The sequence below is a fragment of the Carcharodon carcharias genome, chromosome 12, assembly GCF_017639515.1.
Source record: "Carcharodon carcharias isolate sCarCar2 chromosome 12, sCarCar2.pri, whole genome shotgun sequence".
Taxonomy (NCBI): domain Eukaryota; kingdom Metazoa; phylum Chordata; class Chondrichthyes; order Lamniformes; family Lamnidae; genus Carcharodon; species Carcharodon carcharias.
The window spans coordinates 58,222,816-58,246,431 of NC_054478.1; the positions used below are offsets into that span (position 1 = coordinate 58,222,816).

The window sequence follows — 23,616 nt, forward strand, 5'->3', positions numbered from 1 at the left end:
ATGTGCAGAGTGTGGTTAATAAGGTTAGTAAGCTGCAGTGCAAATAGCCACATGGAAATATGATGTTGTGATGATAACAGAGACCTGGTACAAAGAAAATGCAGGAATGGGTACTAAATATTCCTGAACACAAGGTGTTCAGGTAAGATAGGGAGGGAGAAAAAGGAGGAGTTGCAGTATTGATTACGGGAAACATTACAGTGCTGGAGAGAGTGGATGTTTTAGAGAGGTCAAGGACAAAATCTACATTTTGGAGCTATGAAACAATAGGGGCCCTTACACTAATGTATGTAGTTAGGCTGAATATAGAGAGTTCAGAGGGGAAATGAGAAAAAGAGCCAGCAAAGAGAGTAAAACAAGAGATTGACAGCTAATATAAAAAGGAATCTAAAAGCTTTCTATATGCATATAAATGGTAAAAGGATGCTAAAAGGTGGAATGGGGTGGATTAGGGACCAAAAGGGAAATTTACATATGGAGGCAGAGAACATGGCTAAGGTATTAAATTATAGAATCACAGAATTGTTACACCACAGAAGGAGGTCATTGTGACTGTACAGGCTGCCTTGCAGGAAGAACTCAGCTAGTCCCATTCCCCAGGCTTTTCCCCATAACCTCGCAAATCTTTTATCTTCAGATAATTTGAACCAATTCCCTTTTGAAGGCCACAAATGATTCGGCCTCCACCTCACACTCAGGCAGGGCATTCCAGATCCTGACCACTAGTTGCATAAAAAAAGCTTTCTCTTCATTGGGTCAATTGAAACAGTTTCTCCCTATCTACTCTGTCCATGCCTCTCATGATTTTGAACATTTCTCTCAAATCTCCTCTCAACCTTCACTAAGGACAACAGCCCCAATCTCACCAGTCTATCCTATTAATGAAAGTAAGCCTCATCCCTGGAACTGTTCTTGTCAATCTTTTTGGGACATCCTTCTTAAAGTGTGGTACTCAGAATTGGGCAAAATAATCCAGTTGAGGCCAAATCAGTGTTTATAAGCTTTCATATCTTCCTTGTTTTTGTACTCTATGCTTCTGTTTAAAGTCCAGGATCCCCTACGACTTATTAGCCTCGTTCTCAGCTGGCTCTGCTACATCCAACAATTTGTGCACATATATCGCAAGGTTTCTCTTAACCTACATCCCTTTAGAATTGTATCCTTTATTTTATATTGCTCCTCCCAGTTCTTCCTCCCAAAATGTATCACTTCACACTTCTCTGCATTAAATTTCATCTGCCACATGTCCAGTCATTCAGCCAGCCTGTGTGTGTCCTCTTGGAGTCTATCTATATCCTCCTCATGGTTTTCAATACTTTCACGTTTTGTGTCATCCATGAATTAATAAAGCATAAGGGATCCTGTGTTTTATAAATAGAAGCATAGAGTATAAAAACAAGGACTTTATTGTGAACCTTTATTAAACACTGGCTCAGTCTCAACTGGAGTATTATTTCAGATTCTAGGCACTACGTTTTAAGAAGAATATGAAGGCATTAGAGAGGTTGCAGGAAAGATTGACAAGAACAGTTCCAGGGATGAGGCTTACTTTAGTTAATTGGAGAGACTGGTGAGACTGGGGCTGTTCTCCTTAGAGAAGAGAAGGTTGAGATGAGATTTGACAGAGATGTTCAAAATCAAGATGGGTCTGGACAGAGTAGATAAAGAGAAACTGTTCCCATTGGTGGAAGGGTCAAGAACCAGGGGTGATTGGCAAAAAAAACAGAGTAAACATGAGGAAATGCAGCGAATAGTTGGGATATGGAATGCGGTACCTGAGAGTGTGGCAATAGCAGATTTAATTGTGACTTTCAAAAGAGAATTGGATAATTACCTGAAGAGAAAAACTTGCAGGGTTCAGGGAAAAGGCAAACAAAAGGGGCTAGCTGAGTTGATCTTACAGAGAGCTGGCACAGACACAGCAGGCTGAATGGCCTTCATCTGTGCTGTAACCATTCTGTAATTCTATATGATAAAGCTTATGCAGTTTCATATTTATTAGAGGTTGTAGGATATGTGCCCATGATCCACAATTTTCCAAGATTCCAGTGGTGAAATGATCTCATACATCATATGTCCAGTGCATCTAATGTTGTACAGTTCGATTTGGGGACTCAGATGAAGGCTATAATTAAGGCACACAGAAAGGTCATTAATCAAATCTTTTAGAAAATCAGATTCCACAATGAACTTTACGACTGACTACAGGTGAGTCTTACCACCTTACAAAATAAACACAATACAGAAAGAGGGCCTGGCCTGTTTTAGTGCCTCATAATGCAAGGTTTTATTCTTTTATCAAACATTGAAGTTTAGTTTACTAAACTAGTTCATTAGTTTGATGGTCCATTGAACATCTTGAACTCTTTTACTTCATAAGAACATAAAAATAGAAACAGGAGTTGACCATTCGGCCCCTCAAGCCTGCTGCACCATTCAATAAGATCTTGGCTAATCTTCTTGTGTTTCGATTTCCACATCACCATCTAACCCTGATAACCTTTGATTCCCTCACCTAACAAGAATCTATCCATCTCTGCCTTAAAAATATTCAATAACCCTGCCTCCATCGACTTCTGAGGCAGAGAATTCCAAAGACACATAACCCTCTGAGAGAAAAAAGTTCTCTTCATCTCTGTCCTAAAAGGATAACCCCTAATTTTAAAACAGTGCCCCCTAGTTCTGGACTCACTCACAAGAGGAAACATCCTTTCGATGTCCATCTTGTCAAGGTCGGTCAGGATCTTGTATATTTCAATCAAATCACCCCTTACTCTTCTGAACTCCAGTGAAAACAAGCCCAGTATGTCCAACCTTTCCTTGTAAGACAATCCACTCATTCCAATTTAGTAAACCTCCTTCGAACCACCTCCAATGCATATACATCCTTTCTCAAATAAGGAGACCAAAACTGCACACAGTATTTGAGGTGCAGTCTCACCAATGCCCTTTATAACTGAAGCATAACATCCTTACTTTTATGTTCAATCCTTCTCATAATAAAGGATAGCATTCCAATAGCCTTCTTAATTACTTGCTGTACCTCAATACTAACTTTTTGTGACTCATTTACTAGAACATCTAGATCCCTCTGCACCTCAGAATTATGCAGTCGTTCTCCATTCAAGTAGCGCTTTGCTTTTTTGTTCTTCCTGCCAAAGTGGACAACTTCACATTTTCCCACATTAAACTCCATTTGCCAGATCTTTGCCCACTCACTCAACCTATCTATGTCCATCTTTAGCCTCCTCATGTCCTCTTCACAACACACTTGCTTACCTATCTTTGTGTCATCTACAAATTTAGCTACCATATCTTCACTCCCCTCATCTAAGTCATTGACATAAATAGTAAAAAGTTGAGGCCCCAGTACAGACCCCTGTGGGATGCCATTCGTCACATCCTGTCGATCAGAAAAAGGCCGATTTATGCATACTCTCTGCTTTCTGCCAGCCAGCAAATCTTCTATCCATGCTAATATAATACCCACTACACCATGTGCTTTTATTTTCTGTAATAATCTTTGATGTGGCGCCTTATCAAATGCCGTCTGGAAATCCAAGTACAGTACATCTGCAGGCTCCCCTTTCTCCACTGCGCATGTTACTCCTTCAAAAAACTCCAATAAATTGGTTAAACATGATTTTCCTTTTACAAAACCATGCTAACTCTTACCAATTGCCTTGAGTTCTTCTAAGTGCCCAGCTATAACTTCCTTAATAATCAATTCGAATAACTTCCCTATGACAGAAATCAAGGTAACGGGTCTATAGTTTCCTGTTTTCCACCTCCCTCCCTTCTTGAATAAAGGGATTATATTTGCTACTTTCCAATCTGATGGAACCTTTCCAGATTCTAGTGAATTTTGGAAAATGAACACCAGCACATTGAATACCTCATTAGCCACCTCTTTTAAGGGCCTAGGATGTAGTCCATCGGAACCCGGAGACTTGCCAGCCCGCAGCTCCATCAATTTGCACAGTACCATTTCCCTAGTGATTTCAATTTCACCGAGTTCCTTTGTCCCGTTTACCTCCTGGTTTGCAACTATTATGAGAATGTTTTTGTATCCTCTATAGTGAACACAAAAACAAAATATTTGTTCATTTCTTCTGCCATTTCTTTATTATCTACTATTAACTCCCCACTTCCACTCTCCAGAGGATAAACACTCACTCTTTGTTCCCTTTCCTACATGATTTCAGTTTGTTCAGATGTTCTTCCTCTTACTGCTGTGGTATAAGCTGCAGTTAACAAATTAGAAGGATTGGAATCTTTTGGCTGTTCCCATCGTGTTGTAGCAAATTGGAAAAAAGTATACAAATTCATGAGGCAACACATTTTCAGGTTCAGCAACAGCCACTTCAGGAGCTATATCCAGCATTGTTAATACCCAAAGATCCATGGTATTCCCTCCTATCTGTATATGTATAATGGTCAAGATATTGATGGTCAGTGATCATTATTACTATATCAGCGGGTCATGACTGCCTCAGCTAATTCTAACCAAATTTATAAATATTGGCAGAATATGGATGTTAGTCTGTGACATTGACCAACCAAAGCAGTAGGAGAAGCAGAATTGGTACCTGACAAACTTAAAATTCTAATGCTTATTGACCTTTCTCTTCCTTATCTCTATAATCCCCTAAAACATACAATCTCCTCCTATCACTTTGGGATCTTCTGATTCTGGCTTTTTGCGCAAAATCCCTCACCCTTCTTTCCACCATTGACGTAGATGCCTTCAGCTTCCTAGGAACAGCATTCTGGAATTCTCTCCCTGAACTCCTCTACTCTCCACCTTCCTTCTCTCCTCCTTTCAGACCCTCTTTAAAACCCCTCTCTGTGACCAAGCTGTTAGTTAGTACCCACCCCCCCACCTCCCAAAATTCTGCTTCCTTGGCACAGCATCCATTTTTTGATTACTTCAAAGTGAAGATATAATAAAAATGCTGTATTAAGGCAAGTTGTTAAAATCCATTGTGACCGTGACCCCATGTTGTATCATTCCTCTTCCTCCTCCTAGGTTCCTTTGCAGTCTTCAAGAAAGTCAACCACACCATTCCCAAACAACTCTCCTCCACTGCCCTGCTCAACGGGATTGCCCCCACTTGGGCCGGGAATTTCCAGCTTCGATACGGTGGGTTTCCCCACAGTAGATGTGGCGAGCCTTTCAAATCTCTGTTGACTTCAGCGGGAGCGGATAATCCTGCTGGCAGGAGAGGTTGGAAAAACATGCCCCTGAGATCTGACCATACACAGAGCATCTCCTGCAATGGCCTGTCTTCTAACCTCAGCGCTATCATTTCCAGAATCCCCCAAGAAATTATTCCTGGCCTTCTGTCTCATCTGCATGCTGCCCCACAACAGCAGCATCCATTGACATGGTGTCTCTTCCATACATTATCTTTACCTCTTTACCACACCTTTCAGTGCTGCCAGACTGCTTGTTCAAATCCAGTATTGAATGATCTGCAATATCTGCCAGCTAAACATTAGGAAGACCAAAGCCATCATCATTGCCCCTCCTTGCAGCATCTATACCATCACCACCAATTACATCCTTCCTCTCAAACTGAAACAGACTCCAAGCTGAGCTTCTGAGCCTATGCTCTCTCCGTCACAAAGATTGCCTACTTCCACGACTGTAACATTGTCAACTCTGCTCCTTGCTCAGCCCGTGTGCTGCTAAAATTCTCTTTGCCATGCCCACGTTCAATTATCCTCATGTTCTACTAACCATTCCTCAATCACCTGCCCTTGCTATAACTGGCCCCCTTTTCAGAGCAATGCCTACTACAATGAAGCACATAAACACACACAATAGCTGGAATCTTCCATTCTGGAGTCTAAGTTTGGTGGCAGGCATGAAAGTGAGAGATACCTGCCCCGGGGGGCCAGGGTGGTGGGGGGGGGGGTGGCGGGGTGGGGGGCGGGGGTGGTGGTGGTGTGTGTGTGGCGGTGGGTGGGTGGGGGGTGGGGGGGGGGGTGGGTGGTGGCGGGGGGGTATGCAGGGGAGGTGCGCAGTGAGGGGGGGTGGCAGTGCAGGATGCCTGACCATGTGTGATCTTGTGCTGTTCAGCTTATTATCTATGCACCCGTGAGAAGCTCGATGAATCTTATGGTGGGGCCGGGCAGGAAGCCACTGTCCTCACTGTTAAGTCATTGAGGTCGAAAGTCCGGGTGCCATATTTAAAAGGCACCTGGACAACCTGCATTTCCTCTTCCACCTTTGCCCGGCGGACCACCCTTCCTTGCTAATCCTTCCCCCCTTCCTTGGTCATCCTCCACATAACTTGCACTGCCACCACCCGGTCTCAAGAATAGGCTGGCATTTGCAGACTCTCCCCAAAGAGGACAATGAAGCGGCAACTCACCATTAATCATGGAAGACGTCAACATCCTCGAGTTCTACTAGCCTTTCCTCAATCACCTGCCCTTGCTATAACTGGCCCCCTTCCCAGGGCACTGCCTATTACAATGAAGCACATAAACACGCGCAATGGCCGGAATCTTCCACACTGGAGTCTAGGTACATGAAAGTGAGAGTGGCAGTGACAGTCTAGGAAATGACTTGCAGGAGGTGGCATCCTCTCCTCCCTCTGCTAAAAGGACACAATTGGAGATTTCCAAGAAAAATACTTGAGCATTTGTATGAATGTGACGGTATGAGAAATTGGAAGGCCTTGTGATTTATGCTGTGGGAGTTGATGCAGGGTGGTAATTGGATTGTATGGTGGAGGAGAGAATAGAGGGATGGTGATAAGATGACATGCAAGAAATGAGGAAGAGTACTGACCTTTCCTGAACTAGTGATGATATTGAATTTCTTGGATGTGAGCTTCGCTGGCTGGACCAGTATTTATTGTCCATCCCTAATTGTTGTTGATGATTGCACAATGTTCAGCATTGATGAGCTGCCTTTTTGAACCGCTGTGATACATGTGGTGCAGGTACATCCAAAGTGCTGCTAGGGAGGAGGTTCTAGGCTTTTTAGCCCAGCAACAGAAACGGCAATATATTTCCAAGTCAGGATGGTGTGTGAGTATCTGCTGTCCTTGTCCTTCTAGATGGTAGTGCTGGTGGATTTGGAAGATGCTGTCTAAGGAGCCTTGGTGAATTCTTGTAGTGCATCTTGTAGATAATACACACTGCCGCTACTGTGCGTCAGTGGTGGAGGGAGTGAATGTTTGTGGATGTGGTGCCAATCAAATGGATTGCTTTGTCCTGGATGGTGTCAAGGTTCTTGAGTGTTGTAGGAGCTGCACTCATCCAGGCAAATGGGGAGTATGCCATCACACTCCTGACTTGTGCCTTGTAGATGGTGGACAGGTTTGGGGAGTCAGGAGGTGAGTTACTCATCGCAGGATTCCTAGCCTGTGACCTGCTCTTGTAGCCACAGTGTTTATATGGGTAGTCCAGTTCCAGTTTCTGGTCAATGCTAACCCCCAGGATGTTGATAGTGGGGGATTCAGTGATGGTAATGCCATTGAATGTCAAGGGGCGATTATTAGATTCTCTCTTCTTGGAGATGGTCATTGCCTAGCATTTGTGTAGGGTGTGAATGTTACTTGCCATTTGTCAGCCCAAGCCTGGATATTGTTTACGTCTTGCTGCATTTGGACATGGGCTGCTTCAGTATCTGAGGAGTCGTGAATGGTGCTGAACATTGTGCAATCGTCAATGAACAGTCCCACTTCTGACCTTATGATGGAAGGAAGGTCATTGATGAAGCAGCTGATGATGGTTGGGCTGAGGACACTACCCTGAGGAACTCCTGCAGTGATGTCCTGGACCTGAGGTGACTGATCTCTAACAACCACAACCATCTTCCTTTGTGTTAGGTGTGACTCCAACCAGTGGAGAGATTTCCATTGACTCCAGTTTTGCTATGTTTCCTTGATGCCACACTTGGTCAAATGCGGCCTTGATGTCAAGGGCAGTCAATCTTACCTCACCTTCGGAGTTCAGCCATTTTCTCCTTGTTTGAACCAAGGCTATAATGAGCTCAGGAGTTGAGTTGCCCTGGCAGAACCCACACTGGGCATCAGTGAGCAGGTTATTGCTAAGCAAGTGCTGCTTGATAGTACTGTTGATGACTTCTTCAATTACTTTACTGGTAATCGAGAGCAGACTGATGGGGCGGTAATTGGCCGGGTTGGATTTATCCTGCTTTTTGTGTACACGGCATAACTGGGCAATTTTCCACATTGCCAGGTAGATGCCAGTGTTGTAGCTGTACTGGAACAGCTTGGCTTGGGGCATTACAGGTTCTGGAGCCCAAGTCTTCAATACTATTGCTGGAATATTGTTAGGGCCCATAACCTTTGCAGTATCTAGTGCCTTCAGCCGTTTCTTGATATCACGTGGAGCTAATTGAATTGGCTGAAGACTGGCATCTGCTGGGGACATCTGGAGGAGGCCAAGATGGATCATCCACTTGGCACTTCTGGCTGAAGATTGAAGCAAATGCTTCAGCCTTATCTTTTGCACTGATGTGCTGGGCTCCTCCATCATTGAGGATGGGGATATTTATGGAGCCTCTTCCTCCAGTGAGTTGTTTAGTTGTGCACCACCATTTGCAATTAGATGTGGCAGAACTGCAGAGCTTAAATCTGATCTGTTGATGTGGGATTGCTTAGCTCTATCGCTTTCTGGTTACGCTGCTTGACATGCAAATAATCCTGTGTTATAGCTTCACCTGGTTGACACCTCATTTTTAGGTATGCCCGGTACTGTTCCTGATTTGGCCTCCTGCACTCTTCATTGAACCAGGTTTGATCCCCTGGCTTGATGGTAATGGTAGAGTGGAGGATATGCCGGGCCATGAGGTTACAGATTGTGTTTGAATACAATTCTGCTGCTGCTGATGGCCCACAGCGCCTCATGGATGCCCAGCCTTGAGTTGCTACATTTGTTCGAAATCTATCCCATTTAGCACGGTGGTAGTGCCACACAACATGATGGAGGGTATCCTCAATGTGAAGGCGGGACTTCGTCTCCACAATGACTCTGCGGTGGTCACTCCTACCAATATCATCATGGACAGATGCATCTGTGGCAGGCAGGTTGGTGAGGGTGAGGTCAAGTATGTTTTCCCCTCTTGTTGGTTCCCTCACCACCTGTCGCAGGCGCAGTCTAGTAGCTTTATCCTTGGGACTCGGCCAATTCGGTTAGTCGTTGTACTGCCGAGCCACTCTTGATGATGGACATTGAAGCCCCCCACTCAGAGTACATTCTGCGCTGTTGCCACCCTCAATGCTTCCTCCAAGTGGTGTTCGACATGGAAGTGTACTGATTCATCAGCTGAGGGAGGGTGGTACGCGATAATCAGCAGGAGCTTTCCTCGTCCATATTTGACCTGATGCCATGAGACTTCATGGGGTCCGGGGTCAATGTTGAGGTCTCCCAGGGCAACTCCCTCCCAACTGCGTACCACTGCCACCAGCTCTGCTGGGCCTGTCCTGCTGGTGTCCAGAACATACGCAGGGATGGTGATGGTGGTGTCAGGGACATTATCTCTAAGATATGATTCTGAGGATGACTATGTCAGGCTGTTGCGAGTTGGATTTTTGCAAAAGTTGACAATGCTTTCATGGTCATCATTAGACTTTTACTTCCAGATTTTTTTATATATTGAATTTAAGTTCCACTACCTGCCAAACAGGATTCATACCCAGGTCCCCAGAGCATTACTTGGGTCTCCAGGTTACTAGTCCAGCGACAATACCATTACGCCATCGCCTCCCCTTGGTGAGCCAGGCCATTAGAATGTTGCTACTGGTGCTAGCCTTCTCTGATACCTCGAAAACCAGATTGTCCTGGTGATGCTGTTGGATTTTCTCTTGCTACTTTATGAGAATAGTATTTCCTTCCTGGTCCTCAATGTTACAAGCATCACCTCCAGCTGGGCTTCAGAAACCTCAAGGACCTCACCATTGTCAGAAATGCCTTCAGGATGCTATTGTAGCTTTTTAATCATTCAGGGTACCCACCTTAAGATGTTAGATTCCTTTTAATCAGAGTCCCATGCCAATTCGAGGACCCTGACCGATAAATGAAGTCAGCATGCACTTGTCTGGTGAGCTCATCAAGTCAAGCATCGAGCAACCGTTTCTTTTATTCATTCAAGGGATGTGAGCATTACTGGCTAGGCCAGAATGTGTTACCCATCCCTCATTGCCCTTGAGAAGGTGGTGGTGAGCTGCCTTCTTGAACTGTTGCAGTCCATGTGGTGTAGGTACATCCACAGTGCTGTAAAGGGAGGGAGTCCCAGGATTTTGACGCAGTGACAGTGAAGGAACAAGTCAGGATGGTGTGTGGCTTGGACGGGGAACTTCCAGGTGGTGGTGTTCCCATGCATCTGCTGCCCTTGTCCTTCTAGATGGTAGTGGTCGTGGGTTTGGAAGGTGCTAAGGAGCCTTGATTAGTACCTGTAGTGCATCTTGTAGATGGTACACACTGTGCATCAGTTGTGGAGAGAGTGAATGTTTGTGGATGGGGTGCTAATCACACAAGCTGCTTTGTCTAGATGGTGTTGAACTTCTTGAGTGTTGTTGCAGCTGCACTCATCTAGGCAAGTGCAGAGTATTGCATCACACTCTTGACTTGTGCCTTGTAGATGGTGGACAGGCTTTGGGGAATCAGTGGGTGAGTTACGTGCTGCAGGATTCATAGCCTCTGACCTACTCATAGCCACAGTATTTATATGACTAGTCCAGTTCAGTTTCTGGTCAATGGTGACACCCAGGAGGCTGATAGTGGGGGATTCAGCAATGGTCATGCCATTGAATGTCAAGGGCAGATAGTTATACAGAGATAAAAACAAAAAAAACTGCGGATGCTGGAAATCCAAAACAAAAACAGAATTACCTGGAAAAACTCAGCAGGTCTGGCAGCATCGGCGGAGAAGAAAAGAGTTGACGTTTCGAGTCCTCATGACCCTTCGACCGAACTGATTGAATCCAAAAAAGGGGTGAAATATAAGCTGGTTTAAGGTGTGTGTGTGTGTGTGTGTGTGGGTGGGGGGGGGGGGGGGTGGGGGGGGGTTTGGGTGGGGGGAGACAAGTAGAGGGGGTTGGTGTGGTTGTAGGGACAAACAAGCAGTGATAGAAGCAGATCATCAAAAGATGTCACAGACAACAGAACAAAAGAACACATAGGTGTTAAAGTTGGTGATATTATCTAAACGAATGTGCTAATTTTTCCAATAAATTATATAGATTTTTCTTTTCCCACCTATTTCCATTATTTTTAAATATTTTAAAATCTTTTATGCTCCCCCCACCCCCACTAGAGCTATACCTTGAGTGCCCTACCATCCATTCTTAATTAGCACATTCGTTTAGATATATATCACCAACTTCAACACCTATGTGTTCTTTTGTTCTGTTGTCTGTGACATCTTTTGATGATCTGCTTCTATCACTGCTTGTTTGTCTCTACAACCACACCAATCCCCTCCACTTCTCTCCCCCCACCCAAATACCCCCCACCCCCACCCCATACACCTTAAACCAGCTTATATTTCACCCCTTTCTTGGATTCACTCAATTCAGTCGAAGGGTCATGAGGACTCAAAACGTCAACTCTTTTCTTCTCTGCCGATGCTGCCAGACCTGCTGAGTTTTTCCAGGTAATTCTGTTTTTGTTTCAGATAGTTATACTCTTTCTTGTTGGAGATGGTCATTGCCTGGCACTTGTGTGGCGTGAATGTTACCTGTCATTTGTCAGCCCAAGCCTAGATATTGTCCAGGTCTTGCTGCATTTGGATGTGGACTGCTTCTGTAACTGAGGAGTCACGAATGGTGTTGAACATGATGCAATCATCAGCAAACATGCCCCCTTCTAATATTATGATGGAAAGAAGATCATTGGTGAAGAAGCTGAAGAACCATCAGTGAGAAACCCTAACAATTCTAATACTCCAAACTCACTTTATTTTGCACCAAAAAAATTATTGTACAGTACTTTGCATGAAGCAATGCAATTAACATGGAAAATTGTGAATTTAGTACTAAAAAATATTGATTTAACAGATACTTTGATGTGACATTGGACTAAGAATATATAGCATGAAACAAGTCATGTAGAGAAACAAACTGATAGCTAAAGTTGTTTTCTATTGAAACCAGCTGATAATTTCTCAAATTATGCATTATGAATACCATAAAAGGTAGTTTTAGGTAATGATTATTGGTCTTCATTTAGTAGAAATTCAACATACTCATATTGTTAAGCTATCCAGTCGAGGTGGGCAATAAATATTACTCAAAAATTTAAGTGACGCAAGTTAGAATTCTTTGGGTTAATTTGAATGCATCCAGGATATTCACAATTCTTATCTAAGTTGGCCTTTACTCTTAAAACATAAAATGTTACAGATTACCATTGTGAGTAATTTATTTTCTTTTGAACCACCACAGCGGCTGTGTGGTAGCTGTTAGTTTTCCATGTGATTCAATCTGGTAGGGGCACCTAATCTTTGCAAGTGTATTATATAGGGCTGGACAAGGTCCAACAGTTCAGTGGCAGTAATGATCAATGTCAGCCTAACAATGTATACATTTCCCTGGCACCTGCTGCTTACGTATACTGGATCTAATACATATCGCTAGGAAGCTGAACATTGGATTGCCAATGTGCTGTGCAATGCAGTGAATTGTTACAATCCATCACTACTCAGTTTTAATATCAGACATGCTGCTTGGGAGAGACACAAATGAGAAAGATATTTTGTTTATCAGAGCCATTAATCAGATTTTTCTGAGAATATTTTCACCAAGAAATATTGTGCATTGTCAGTAATATGTATTTCTTGAGCTATTTGCGACCCTCATCCCCATTTTGAAGGATGAAAAGTTAGTCATAGGGCAGGATTTTGAGTTCGGCATGCGGGCACGGTCAGTGAGCCTGGGACCGGCCAGGAAACGGGCCACCACCCGAGTTCGGCTCCCGGCCGCGATTTCATGCTGGCGGGCAAATAAAGGCTCGACGAGTGTGAATGGCCACTCCCCAGTTGTCAGGAAGGGGCAGGGGCCTGTTTAAAACCTGCAGTCAGGCACTGGAAAGCTGCCAGCGATGAAGGCATTTTTGGTGTTGTCAGCAGGAAATTAAAAATTATGAATTCAAATGTGGCTGCAGACGGGAGGGTAGGTTGGGTGGGCACTCAGCCCCCTGGTTTTCCAACGAGTGCCTCGCGGTCCTCCTGGAGGAGGTGGCTGCCAGGAGGGACACGCTTGTCCTCAGAGATGAAAGGAGGAGGCCACCGCACCCAACAAAAAGAGCTTAGGAGGAGGTAGCAGTGCTGGTCAGCAGCCATGATGTTATTCGGTGCACCTGGATTCAGTGCCACAACAGCCTGCTGTGCTCAGGAAGGCTGAGTACCATGTTGGCATGGAACAGTGTGTTGATGTGTTAAGGGCTAGCCATCCCCTTCCCATGAGCTCAGGGCTGTGAGACTCTGAGTGCCAACTGTCAATGATGCCAGAGCTGGCCAAGGGGGTGAGCCCTGGTTGCATGGACTAAGTACCTTGTGGCTTGAGGGCCATGACTCGGACGTGCCCTGTGAGGTGTTCCTCAGGTGGGGTTGGCCAGGCTGCAATGGCGTTGCAGGTAGAGAGTGGACGAATCCATGCTCCTCTGTCCTTTCAAGAGAAGACGACCCATAACAACACTGAAAAGTCGTGGACAGGCAGATCCCCCCATACCTCCTAATCCTATCCAAATACGAGCAGGACGCCTTGGAGTTGAAGAGGTGCCACACACCTTGGCCAACCAGCCGCAGAGAGGCTGAGGTGTCAGACAAAGGTAAGAGTGCAATGCACAGAGTTTCAGATGGGGCAAACATTCTTCAGTAGCATTAGAGCTTAGGCTAGAATGTCGGCGCACAGCGGTGAGGGCATTTCACACTCAGTTGAGGGCCAGGCAGAGGCAGAGAGTGCCCAATGCGCTGGCAGCCGGAGGACTGTTGGAAACCAGAATGATGCTCTGTCGAAGGCAGATGATTAGCCTCTGGAGTCATCCATTAGGCAGCAGATGCTAGATGTCCAGGAAGATGTGCAGGAGGATCTGGTGGTATGCATACCATGGTCTCCGTTATGGAGGAGTCCATGGGGAGGGTGAGCACTGCGTTGACCCTCATGGCCAAGCACACTGCCTCCTCCATTGAGAGAGTGGTGACTCTCATGGAGAGGCAGCTTTAGGGACAGAATCAGGGGTCCCTGGGATTGCGCTTGGACCTGCAATCCCTCACACTGTCAATGAGTTCATGTGGTCAGTGTCCATGTGGGGGATGGATGATGCGCCCAGTATCCCAGCTAGGAGCCTGTCCATCAATGGCGAGCATGGAGGTCCAGGAGTACCTCACGTTGGCGCACGAGCTGCCGGTTGTCTCTTTTCGGGCTCCTCTCAGGGTGCTCTGGATGACGGCAGCAGCTCCTCTGCTTCTCTGCCAGTGACTATTCCATCTAATGAGGCTGTGGTGACTGGGAAGATGCCAGCCATGGCACTGGCCGCTCTCTCCCAGGTGGGGCTAGCATAGGCTCCACTGGCCAGAGGATGACCACCAAGGTTATCAGGCCATCAAGACAGCAGACACAGCAGGCTGTCTCCAATGCTGGTGTCAGCGAAAGGGGAGCACCAAGACGTAGCACTCGCAAACGGTAAGTTTAAGGCACTGTGAGCATAAGAAGGGCTGGTCACGGGTGATCTTCTGTTGTGCAATGTTTTGTTTATTTTAACTGGTCTGGGGTTGAAGACCAGAGAAGGTTCTGTTAATTTGTTTTGACTGTCAACATGAGATAAATTTTCTTTTGTCATAATGGCCTGATTATGCTTCACATTTTTTATTTAATGTGGTGCAGGGCACACCATTGTGTAATGCTGAATATGGGTGGCTCGAAAATTTATTGCACAGGCACTGAGTGGATTTTGGGGTCAAAGTAAAGGGTCCTTTCAGACATTTGGGATGTAGGCAGCAGCTCTGGCATGAGGTGGTAGCGCTTATTTGGAAGCCTAGCTGAAGGACGGGTGGATCAAGGCATTCCTGTTTCCCTGGAAGTTACAGAGGTCTGCCTCCATGCCCTCAGCATTCTCCTCACCGTGCTCCTCTTCTGACTCACATCTGTGGCCTGTGCAGCTGTGTTAACATCATGTTCCTCCAGTGTGTCCCCCCTTGCCAGTGCCAGATTGTGGAGAGCGCAGCATGCGACCATGATCAGTGATACCCACTCTGGGGGGTATTGTAGTGCTCCCCCTGAATGGTCCAGTCATCAGAAGTGCATCTTCAGAAGGCCTATAGTTCTCTCTATCACCACCCTTCTGGAGGAATGGCTCCGAGTATGACGCTGCACTGCCTCTGTTCTTGGGTGGCAGAGAGGCGTCATAACCACCTTTTCAATGGATAGCCCTTGTCACCCAGCAGCCATCCATCCAGTCAGGCTGGAGCACTGAACAGCCTTGGCACTTGGGAGTGTCTTAGAATATATGCATCATGGGAGCTGCCAGGGTACCTTGCACAGACTTGCAGAACATGCATCCTATGGTCACACACTATCTGCACATTCATGGAGAAGAATCCCTTCCTGCTGACCCACTTGGTGCCTTGATGGCCAAATGTGTGCAGTCAATTGCACCCTGGATGCGGGGGAACCCAGCAAACACTGCAAAGTCTCTGGCTCGCTCAGCCTGGCTGGCCTCATCCGTACAGAAATGAATGAAAATCAGTACCTGCCTGAACAGAGCTTCTGTCATCAGCTTGACTAAACTATGGACAGCTGATTGGGAGACTCCACACTGATCCCACACTAACCACTGGAAAGAGCCAGATGAACGGAAGTTGAGGACCACTGTGACCTTAAGGGCCACTGGCATGTGGAGTGTCCACCCACACAGTTGGAGGTGATCTCAGGCCCAAACATCTGACAATCATCTGGAGGTCCTTTCTTCCTTGAGAGGTGGAGCCTTCTTCGGCATTGCACTTTGAACATATTGACATATTGCCATCTGTAAACGCTGGCAGCAGGATAGTGACTCTTCTGCAGCCCCTAACACTTTAGACTGCCAGCTGGCCTTGTGTCCCTTGTGCCTGCACCTCTCCTCCCACTGGTTGCTCCTTTGGAAGCTGCATTGAGCTTCCTCTCCCTTCTGCCCCTCTCTTCCACCTCAGAGGAGATGCCACCAGCGGAGACCACAATCCCCATTAGCAGGATAACAGAAGCTGTCAGATAACTGGAAGGGTCCACACATTCTGAATTCTCCGAGGACCTTGGAGATACCAAGGAGTACTAAAATGAAGCCTGCAAATGCTAACAATGAAGCCCTGAAGAGAGATGAAGCTCCCATATATTAATAAGTCACCAGCAGCAAACTATCTACCAAACTTCTCACTACTCACACTGGCAATGCTGCTGACCCTTTTTATCCCGCCTGTGGATGTAGTTTTTGAAATTGTCGGCTGGCTACCTACCTGTTTTGCCTGTGTAACAAGCTCAAAATCTCATGGGCAATGAAAAATCGGCATCAATTGACTTTTTAATGGCCTTAACTGGCCTCTTAATTAATGGCAGGCATGGGTCTGGTACCTGCACGTGCCCGCTGACTGAAATATCACGTGAGTGTGCGATGACATTGGGATGCTCACCTGATGTCATCGTGCGTTATTTTATACTCGCGCATGTCGGGTGCGCGCCCGTATGCCGAGCAAAAGATTCTGACCATAATTTTCTTATTTAAAATGATTCATTGACTTAGTATAATGCTGATTTCTTTCATGCTAGTAAAGGTTATAGGAGAGAAAACAAGGAAGCAAGTGCATCATTATATAAGCAATTTCCTTGTCCTTATCAACACTTATTCCTCAAGTAACACAACCAAAAATGAATTAATTGGTTGTTTATCTCATTACTCTGTAGGACCCTGCTGTGTATACATCAGTTGGCATATTTTCTTATACAGCAACAGTGACTACACTTCAGACATTTATCAGTGGCTGTAAAAGACTTTGGACTTTCTGAGGACATGAAAAGTGCTAAAATATTGTTTCTATTTCAAGAAGTCACACATTGCAAATTAAAATTTAAAATCTAGCATGTAGTTAACAATTAATTTGTTCAAGTGTAAATATTTATTTGTTTAAAATTAAACAGCTTTTACTAAGGAGTAAAATTATAAGTAGTGATTTAATTTCCTAACATGACATTTAGAGAGTGCACAACATAGGTGCATATCTGGACAGCTCTTTAACATGTTTCAGTTCCAAAATGAAGACAGGTTAATTTTTTTTCAGCTGGGTATTTGGGGGCAATCACATTTTATTACCCTTCCATTGTTATGTTTGGATCCTTCATGTTCTTCAACTTTTGCCAGGTTACACTTAAAGTAAATTCTGTCTAAAAAAAATAGCAATCTGACAATAGTTTAATTCTGTCCCTCGCTTTAATCTTTAGAAAAGCTACTTGTAGCAAGAAATGGCCTAGCTTGCTGATGAAACCCTGCTAGTATCCTTCCTAGGCTTTTTTTCACAGTTAGTTTACAAAATTATGAGTGGCATGGGTAGAGTAGATAGTCAGAAGCTTTTTCCCAGTGTGGAAGAGTCAATTACTGGGGGACATAGATTTAAGGCGAGAGGAGAAAACTATAGTGGAGATGTGCGGGGCAAGTTTTTTACGCAGAGGGTGGTGAGTGTCTGGAATTCGCTGCCAGAGGAGGTGGTGGAAGCAGTGGTGTTTAAGAGGCAGCTTGACAAATACATGAATAGGATGGGAATAGTGGGATACGGACCCCAGAAGTGCAAAATGTTTTAGTTGACGGGCAATATGATTAGCGCAGGCTTGGAGGGCCGAAGGGTCTGTTCCTGTGCTGTACTTTTCTTTGTTCTTTGTTATTTGTAAATAAAATGTCATAAAAGTGATAGGTTCCTGTATAAATATGTTTTCTGCAGGAAAAGCAGCAATTTATCTATTATATGTTCTAAATATGAAAGGCAAATGCGTAGATGGGTTGGATATTATATAACTCCTATCCTGACTCCTCCATGCCAAGCATTTTTTTAGAAAGACATCTTTGTTGGTACTGTAAAAGCTATCTACTTTTTGGAGAGCAGAATGGAAGTGAGATTCTTTGTCCTGCCTGCAGCCAACAGCAGTACAGGTGTTTGGGTTACATTGAAAATGACAAGCTAGTACAGGTTTGAAGTTATTCTGACTTGCAGCTGATTGAATTGTTGAAATATTTTATCTTCTTACTTTAGGGATCAAATTCATTTTGATTGCACTGATCAGAATAGAATTCAGCTGCCTTCATGTTACAACTTTTTCAATCAAAACAGTTTGTGTGTGAGATGACATTGAATTACTGATCTTGTATATAAGAACAGCAGGCATTCACGTCCGCAAAATTCCAGAGTACATTTCAAACAAAGTGGGACCTTTTACTGCTAATCATTCTCTGTAGAAAATGTGCAAATATTTTGCTTCCATTTGAAATCACTGTGAATTTACAAGGTGATGTGCTGCCACTTCAGTTTCTAGGGTGATACTGGTCCATGCATGCCCTTTTTTGTGATTGTTGCCATTGGTGATAATCTAACATTTGCAGTTTTAACAGAAATAAATCAAATACATTAACATGTTACTTAAGACGGGTTTTTGACAGTGCATCATATTGGATAAACCAGACATGAGTCATTATATTTGAGGGGGATATGGGGGAAAGAGAGCTGAGGATTTAAATATAATATTCATATAAAAACACCAGTAGAGTTAGGCACTTTCCTTAACTGATGCTGGCTCACAGGCATTCAATAGGTAACCATCGTATTCGTCAATTTCTTCTTTTCAGAAAGGCATTTGATTGTCTTTTGAATCTATTTATAATGCCCAGTAGCGTTTCCTGTTAAATTATTGTACATTTCTAATATTTAAATGAAAAAATTGTTTGCTTTTCTTTCTCATTTTAAGTTTTTATCTTAAGGTTTTTGAACTTGTTACTGTAGTAAACAATTTGCCTAGATCTATTTTGTGAATTTCTTTATTGGCTTGTAAATTTAATTTCACCTCAAAGTCCTCTCTTTTCCAATTAAAATAAGTCTGGTTTCCTTTGCTGTGAACGCAGTACTTTACAAGATAGCCATAACTTAAAATATCTCTTTCAACTTAAGGTAAAATAGAATGTCCTGGATAGGGGTGGGGGTGTGGGGGGTGTAGTGATCATACTAACTCTGCCCAGAGATAGGCCCATGTGATCTGTAACCAAAGCCTATTGAACATCAAGTGACAGGTTTCACATCTGGGCCAGCTGCTTTGTGGAACACACAGGCACAGAGACACAGGAGCAAAGGAATTACCGCTTTGTGGAAAGCTGTGAAGAGCAGGAAAAACTGCTTCCATGTTAACAATTAAGCAGAATGCTTGGAAAATTTGTTTTTCTGTTCAAAAGAAAGGGAAGAGGGTTTACGGGACTTTTTGAAATTTAAGGAGGAAAGTGTTGCCAAGGTGGGCCTTGCGGGTAAAAGTTGGTGCTGAGATAATCCAGCTGAGTGGAGCGATTTTTGAAGGACATTGGAAGATTCAACGAGGTGCAACAGGGAGATGGGAGCCTGCTGGAAGTTGGGAGTATCTTGGGAACTTAATCTTTGTTGCTACCCATGTGCTGGAAGTGTGGTGCACAGAGAAAGGAGTTGAAAGAATAATCCTAATTGACTTAATTAGTTAATGCGGAAGTACCTTTTCTTTAGTTGGTGTACTAGCTGCCTGTTAAATAATGTTTAATCTATGTTGTTTGTTTGTTACAGTAAAAGTCTTAAAATGTGAAATCTTGCCCTTTGGTTATTTCTGCCGGTGGCTGGGAAATTTGTCATATGAACATATGAATTAGGAGCAGGAGCAGGCCACTTGGCCCCTTGAGCCCACTCTGCCATTCAATAAGATCATGGCTGAACTGAATGCAACCTCAACCCCACATTCCTGTCTACCCCGATAACCTTTCACCCCTTGTTAATGAAAAATCTATCTAGGTCTACCTTAAAAATATTCAAAGACTCTGCTTCCACCATCTTTTGAGGAAGAGAGTTTCAAAGATTGGTTTAAAACGATCTCTTTTAAAAGCGTTATCCATCCCTCCGGAGTTTGTAACACCATAACATTTTCCCATAACTTAAATTTCTTTAATCCAGAAGTATCTTGGTTGCTTACCTTTATTGCTACTCAATGACAGTAAGTTGATGGAACTATATCTACTGCTCCACATAAACAAATCAAACTCTTTGACTTTTACTCTATTCCACTGTTCACTCAGTTCTTTCAACTAACAGAGCCCAGTACCTTATCACACATTTTTTTACTACGACTAAGTACAACATTAGTGGTTTCACACATTTATTCAATATAACTCGAGTTTACTTTCCAAATGAGCATGTTCAGACGTGGGGCTTTTAATAAATGATCCTTCCTTTTGTTCCTTCCTTTTTTATTAGGTGCAATAAGATAACATATGGTAGACCCATGACTAAGTTTAGAACATTTAGAGTCAGGCAACAAGTAACATATGGAGTCGGAAGATAAGCAGCAGAATGGATAGCAAGCTCGCTACAGAACAGAAAGAAAGTAAGGTTTAAACATAGTTACTCAGACTGGAAAAAGATAGAAAGTAGTATTCCATAAGGATTGGAGTTGGGGGTCATGATTGTTTACCATATTTATAAATGATTTGAATGATTTCTTTTATTATTGATTCATAGGATATGGGCATTGCTGGTTAGGCCAGCATTTAAGGCAATTCCCAATTGTCCTTGAGAAGGTGGTGGAGGGCTTAGGAAGGCTTCCTGGTTTTAATTTATATTGGTGTTTGCAAGGGGAGGGTTTTAGTTGCAGTTTGGACCTCGTGTGGTTTGCAGCTCATTGAGAGAAGTTAGCCAAAGTAAATAAGAGTTAGACAAACCTGCACTGTAAGCAGAATAAAACACTAACTTCATCAGTTCGAGCCGCGGGTGGGACTAGAAAATCCCACCCGATGTATCTTGTAACAGAATTACTTTTTTTCATTCATTCATGGGATGTGGGCATTGCTGGCTAAGCTAGCATTTATTGACCATCCCTAATTGCCCTTGTTCAGAGGGCAATTAAGAGCCAACCACATTGCTGTGGGTCTGGAGTCACATGTAGGCCAGGTCAGGTGAAGGCAGCAGATTTCCTTCCCTAAAAGGCATTAGTGAACCAAGTGAGTTTTTATGACAATCAACAATGGTTTCATGGTCATCAGACTTTTACTTCCAAATTTTTATTGAATTCAAATTCCACCATCTGCCATATTCAAACCCGGGATTATCCTGGGTTTCTGGATTACTAGTCCAGTGACAATATCACTACACCGAGTTGATACAATCTGGAATGCATTGGTCGAAAGAGGTGTGGAAATAGATTCAATAATAACTTTCAAAAAGCAATTGAATAAATACTTGAAGGGGAACAAATTGCAAGGCTGTGGAGAAAGAGAAAGGGAACAGGATTAATTAGTTGGTTCTTTTAAAGTGTGGGTAAATCTCAAAGAGCACAATGGGCCAAATGGCCCTCACACTGTGTCATATCATTCTATAATTTTAGACATGGCTGAAGAAGTGACTTCAAGGAGCAGAGAGGTCCAAAGGTAGATAACTTTGGATGAGGGTTGCCAATTATGATTAAATATATTGCTGGAGGTTTAATCACATGACTTTCCCCAAAGCTCTTGCCATTAGTCAGCCAAAGCACAAAGAGTACTTCCTACACCAATTGGAAAGCAAAGACACTCATTACCCAATTGGATGATGCTTGACTGTCAGCCAAGCAGCCTTTTCCCCCATTTTCAATATTTTTATATCTATCAAAGAGAAGTGTTCAAAGGAAATGACAAAAAAATATTTTTAATGTCCTGACGATTTTTCTCCTGGGCCAATCCCGGAAGGTTGGCAACCCTAATTTGGACAACTGAAGGCACAACCAGCAATGGTGAATCAATGGAAATCCAGTGTCCAGAATCGGAGGAGCACAAAGTTTTCTGAAGGTTGTAGAGCTGAAGGTTACAGAGATAGGAAGTGGTGACACCACCACGGGATTTGGAAAAGCATGGAAATTTTAAAATCGAGGCTTTACGGGGCGAATAGATCAGCAAGGTTAAGGGATAGGTAAGCAGGGCTTGCTGCCAGTTATGGTACAAACAGTAAGAGTTTTGGATGAGCTCATGTTTGCGGAGGGGGGAGCCAGCCAGAAATGTATTGAAGCAGTCACTCCTCCTCACTATTCCCTTTGACTTGGATCTGTTTTTCTGAATTCAAGCTATTGTTAAAATACATCCTACTGTGTCTCGACATTGCTCCCTTCTCCAAGTATAAACATGCTTAACTTAATTACGGTAATTCTTTAATCCATCATCCAGTTCACCCAGGTGAATGAATGACTCAAACTTGACTTTTTCCCTTGACGCTATGTGAGTTGGCGTTTTCAGCTCTCTGTCAATGCTGGCGCCGCTGTGGCAGTACCTGCCGAAAGAAATGGTTAAATAGCCTGCAGTTTTTTGAGGAATATATAACCCGCATCCGCGTAGCAATATTGAATAACTATTTCACAGTGTTTCAGCACTGCCTCTTTCTACCCTGAGTCCAAAGCTGTAATCCTGAGTGTGTAGGGCTTCGGCACACATTAAACCAAAACAGAACAGAAAGAGAGCTCTTACCTGAAGAATATGCCAAGCTCTCGAGGTTGTTCCCTGTGTACGGCTGATTGGGAGGCGGGATGTGAGTGATTGTTGTTTACAGCTTTGCCCTTTACTCCGGATTAATTGTTCATAAAACTCGCTGTGGATTTCCCTGCTGCCAAATCTCCCTGGGTGGGCATGCTCTCGATGGGACGTTCTGTATGATCTTGTCTGATGCTTGAGATCTGAACTGGCAAAATAAATGTAACTCATTCGCCACAACAGTATTTCGGATGGAAGAAGGGAAATATGGGCGTGTCAAACTTGTGCATGTTCATTACTTGTGGGGAATGTACTGATAATATATATAATTGTGAAAATCACAGGACGATACTGTAACAGTAACTGTACTTCCAATCTGCTTCTCGACAATGATAAGTTTGGAAAAACATTATCCCCCTCCAACACAATGTCCCAGTTCACAATCACTCTTCCTTATGTGCTCTTTACAGCAAGTGAGTGCTTTCTTCTTGAGTGCTCTGCCCGAAGGCAGGTGTGATCCATAGAGCCACAATGGGCAAGGAGGCAGGTCCCGAATCCACCTTGGTCAGAACAGGGTTTGAACCCTACACTGTTGGCACCAATCAAATCCACATTGTTCGTCCAGCTAAAAGCACTCCCGCCCCACACACACACACACATCCACAAGGAGGCTGAATTGCTGAATTAACGTAGACTTTTTACATGCATGTTGTAGCCTGAAGCTATGGATAGTTCACAGAGGCACTCCACCCTTCTAATCCTTCCAATTTAAAGAGGCATTCTTTCCTCTCTCACCCACCCCACCCCCCCGCCCCCCCACAAATAATAGTCACTCTTTTTTCTTTATTATCTGCCAACTCGCAAAAGTATTCCTTACTCCCTAATTAATGAAGGCATTCTACC

General features: G+C 43.9%; 1 protein-coding gene across 4 annotated transcripts in view; it reads right to left on the bottom strand.

Annotated features, from left to right (window-relative positions):
• Positions 1–23,365, bottom strand: part of LOC121285312 (dehydrogenase/reductase SDR family member 9-like) — a 66,087-nt gene extending 42,722 nt beyond the window's left edge. For all 4 annotated transcript variants that reach the window (XM_041201767.1, XM_041201766.1, XM_041201765.1 and 1 more), the window contains exon 1: positions 22,711–23,365. The gene's annotated coding sequence lies outside the window, so the exon portion shown is untranslated. The remainder of the gene's footprint in view (positions 1–22,710) is intronic.
• Between the last annotated feature and the right edge of the window lie 251 nt (positions 23,366–23,616).